This window comes from Chrysochloris asiatica, unplaced genomic scaffold, assembly GCF_000296735.1.
Source record: "Chrysochloris asiatica unplaced genomic scaffold, ChrAsi1.0 scaffold00169, whole genome shotgun sequence".
NCBI lineage: Eukaryota > Metazoa > Chordata > Mammalia > Afrosoricida > Chrysochloridae > Chrysochloris > Chrysochloris asiatica.
The window spans coordinates 4,070,899-4,075,919 of NW_006408687.1; positions in this window are offsets into that span (position 1 = coordinate 4,070,899).

A 5,021-nucleotide genomic window follows, 5' to 3' on the forward strand; every position below is an offset into this window, starting at 1 on the left:
CTTTACAGCATTGTTATGAATTAGAACTGACCACAACAGCATGTATACCTTTCCACGGCAGCAACTCATTTGTTCAAATAAGATAGGTCATAAAGACTCATACAGAGTCCTGTAACAATATCCCCAACAATTTTTAAAGAAGAGTCTGATGTGGCCCTGTGGGTTAATGTGCTGGACTACAAAGTCAGTTTGAACCACAAGGTTAGCAATTCAATCTTACCAGCTGCTCTTCAAAAATCTTATACAGGGTTGCTATGATTCAAAACCCACTCGATGGCACTTAACAACAACAACCTTCTCTGAAGAATGATTCCCAAGTAATGATCAGAAGCTTGTCATTCTTCCAATCACCCCACTATAGATCTTGAGTGAGTGTGTCAGTCACTTCACAGGCCGTTTGCATCCCGGTGATCCAGCATCTGGGTGAATGTCTGCCTCCTAGGAAAACATTATATACAGTGAGTCTGTTGCACTGTGCACAGCTTGAAGAACAACTAATAAATTTCCTGTAAGTTTTCCTTCTCTCTTTTAAACCTTAACTTCCTCAGGGTGTGTGTGGTACTGCTGAGCTGTCACAGAAGCTGTCCCTGGAAAGCCTGCCATTTTTCTTTTAGTGCCAGTTCTTAAAAAGTCACAAAGCAAAACAAATTACCCCATAAAGCTGTAATAGCAAACAGGAAAATTCATGACAGCTCTCCTCCGGGTCTGCAGTACCACAACTCATGCTTGCCTACATCCGTTAGTCAACCATCTTCCCCGGACCTGGTGATGTATGGGCTCCAGACAGTGGGCTCCGGGATCTTGAAGGTCAATGTACCCACTGTGCCACAATTACCCCGTACCTCTCAGACTGCTTCTGCCCTTGCCATATCACCAACAATCATGCCAAGGTCACTGATGATCTAAAGGTTGTGCAATTCTATGGACAACTTTCAACCCTGTTGTTCCTGACCTCAGGACACTTTAGCACTCTTTTTTGAAAGACAACAAAACCCACTTTCATGAAAAACCAGATTCATGAGTTGGGTTTCACATCACCATGCCCTGTATCTGGTTTCATTTCAGTCTTCTTTGCTGTTTCTTTTTCTCCAGTCTCTTAAATGATCAGCCCTTCTCTCTCCTAGATCCTTTATGTTCCTTATTCAATACCCTCTCTCTTGGCAGATTTGCCCTATCTCCAAAGGTTCAATTGCTACCAATATATCAAAACGTTTCAATAATTTTCTTCACCTAGAGATTTTGTCTAGACACGTTCATATATTAAAAAAAAAATTTTCCTGGCTATTCCACTTGCATGTCTTTTTTGACAAGTCAAAATGTCAAAAATAGCAATCCTCTTCTGCTCTCCATATCCCTTTCTTCATCTCCATCTCAGTAAATGACCCCAAGGTCCACTAAGTTGCTCAAGAAATCACATACAAACTCTGCTCTATATATACTCACTTCTCCAGGCAACTGATAAATCGGGTCTGTGCCACATTCTATTTCAATCCCTCTTCTTCTCCTCACTACTCTTCCACAACCCTCCTACATGCCTATCTGTGTCACTGTGCACTCTAGCCGGGCTTTACACTGTGACAGAGCAAATTTGCTATACAAATCTGAACGCTCCTTATTTCACTTTACACCCTTCTATGGATTCCCAGTACCCAAGACAATGAAAAACCACTAGCATGGCTTACCAGGCTCTGAACCACTTAGCCAATCCAATACCTACACTTCTTTCATTTCACTCCTCCTGCTCTATCCAGATTCACCTCTATTCCAATCACATTAGACTTCAGCCTGTTTCTTAGTCTTTTTGTGCTTGGTTTTGGTCCTAGCCTTACCTCAGATGTTTTCCTCACCAGGGTGTCTACTTTCCTTTTTCATCTGAATACCAGAAAAACTCATTTCTGAAAAGTCAGTCCAACATATGTCAGAGTAGAACTGCACACCATAGGGTTTTCTGTTTTTTGGAATTTCAATAAGACAAGTTTATTTGGCGTAGATCTCTAGTTTTTTCTTCCAATTTACCTTTGAATGGACTTGAACCTCCAACCTATCAATTAGCAGCAGAATGCATTAAACATGGTCACCATTCAGGGACTTGATCTGACTAACCCCCATTTATTCTCAAATCTCAACTCAAATAGCATTGCTTCTAGGTCTTTCCTGATCCCCCAAAACTAGTCCATTATTTTTGCTATATATTCTCATATACAATGAACATGAACTTTTTTAATCCTCTTCTCACTTGTCTTTGTTTACTTAATACCATCTTCTCCACTAGTCTGCAGACTTCATGAAGTCAAGGCCATGGTCTGTCTCATTCACAGCAATGTCCCCAGTGCCTGGTACATAAGTGAAGACCGGTAAGCTTTCTTAAACTACATTGAGTTAGCTTTTATGACCTTCAAGGGAGCTTATCAAGTAAGATCTTTCTTTCTTTGTCTAGTGCACACATTACATTTTTGTCCAACCACATCCAGAAAGTTATACAGACTGTATGTGTGTGCAGTTTTTACCTTCCCATGCATGTGTATGCTTCACACATTCTAGGTGCTTGGTAACGATTTAGTGATGGAATGACAGGGGACAATCCTCCACACAGGGGGCAGTATATAACAGAGCATAGGCACTGACATCAACAGACCCAGGACTGGATATCAGTTGCCAACTATTACCTGTATGATTTTAGACAAGTTACTCAACCTCTTAGATTCCCTCATTTATAAAATTGGGGTAATAGTAATAATGCATAGCTAATGGGGATTTGGAGAAGACAAAATGCAATAATGTATACAAAGCACAGTAATGAATGCTTACAAGCCTAGGCATTCAATAAACAATAGCCATCACAGGACTCCTGGTGTGGAGGTTTGGATTGATGTGCTGTGGTTTAATGCAAAGTCAGTTTGAACCGCAAGGTCAGCAGTTCAAGATCACCAGCCGTTCCTTGGAAGTCCTATACAGGGTCGCTGTGGGTCAGAACCAACTCTATGGCACTTAACAACAACACTATTTTAACTAGCATCATTAGATAAAAATTAAAATTCCAATTATGCCACTAACAAATCAGGAATCATTAAATAAATAATAGTATAATGAGAATATGCCATCATTATGTGCCAGAAGGAATAAAGATGAACCAAACAAACTACATCTGTGAAAAAAAGACAATGGAATTCTCAAGTACATTAGTCAGAATAAGACCAGAGGCTGATTGCAGAATAGACCATCAATTACTCATATGCAGGTTCAAGTTGATATAATACAAAAAGAAATGACAGCAAGTCAGTAAAAGCCAAAGTATGACTTTGAGTATTTTCCACCAGAATTTAGAAATCATCTCAAGATTAGATCTGACACACTGAACAGACCAGACTAGTATGGGATTGTATCAAGGACATCATATATGAAGAAAGCAAAGGTAAATAAAAAGACCAGAAAGAAAGAAAAGATCAAAATGGATGTCAGAAAACACTGAAACTTGTTATTGAATGTAAAGAAGCTAACATGAACAGAAAAAAACAAAGAGAGCTGAACAGAAATTTTTCAAAGGACAGCTCGAGAAGGTGAAGTATTTTTGATATCCCTGTTTTCAAAAGTTCACTCTACACCACTATGCTTTTACAAAAGACCTACATCAGTATCTGTTTTCACTAAACAAAAGAAATTTTAAGATTTTTCATTTTACAAAAAAAAAACAAAAGTGAAACTAACGTTCAGAATTAGTTTTGCAGTGACCCTTAAAGAGTCAGCATGCACCCCAAACATCAAGAGCTATATCCCCAAGCTCCTTCCATGGAGACGATCCTGTACATACATTATTTCTACTACATGTAGGCTATGTATTTGTCATATCATTACTGTTTTTACTATATGTTAGCATTGTTTTGAGTTTTATGGGTTATTTGGTATGATTTGGTAAATTACTTTTTGGGTATAGGGATGCTTAAATATTTTTCCCATATGAATTCATGGTAAATGAGTCTGCTTTGTCGCATTTCAACTCATGAAAGTTTTCATAGGAAAGCTCTACTTTCAAATAGCAAAGTAAGCACGGATAATGAAATGTACAAACACCAGAAGAGAACACACTCAGCATTTCTCAAGCTGAAATAAATGAAGAAAAAAAATTTGCCTTGAGTGGCAAAATTGAAGGATTCTGTGCACAAAATATTGAATGATACAGGAAACATCAAAAGAAGATTGAAAGAACACACAGAGTTACGGTACCAAAAAGAATTGACTGATATTGAACCACTTCAGGAGGTAGCATATGATCAAGAACTAATGCTACTGAAGAAATCCAAGTCTCATTGAAGGCATTGGCAACAAACAATGCTCCAGTAATTGATATAATACAAATTAAAATGTTTCAACAAATAGATGCAACACTGGAAGCATTCACTAGTGTATACCAAGAATGTAGGAAGACAGTTACTTGGCCAACCAACTGGAAGAGAACCACAGTTTGCCTATTATAAAGAAAGGTTACCCAACAGAATGTGGAAATTATTTAACTATGTCATTAATATCACACACTAGTAAAATCTTAACTGAAGATAATTCAAACTCCGTTGCAGCAGTATACAGACAGGGAACTGTCAGATATTCAAGCCAGATTCAGAAGAGAACACAAAAGGATAGATAGTACTGCTGATATCAAATGGACCTTGGCTAAAATCAGAGAATATCAGAACGATGTTTGCCTGTTTTTAATCAATGATGCAAAGGCATCTGAATGTGTGGATGATAGCAAATTATGGATAACATTGCAAAGAATGGGAATTCCAGAACACTTAATTGCACCCAGGCAGAAACTGCAATAGACCAAGAGGCAATTATTAGAACAGAACAAGGGAATACTGAATAGGTTAAAATCCAGAAAAATGCGTATCAAAGTATTATCTATCACCACACTTATTCAATCAGTATTCTGAACAAATAATCCAGAAAGATGGACTATATAAAGAAGAACCCAAAATGAGGATTGGAGGAAGAATCATTAACCTGCAATATGCAGATGGCACAAC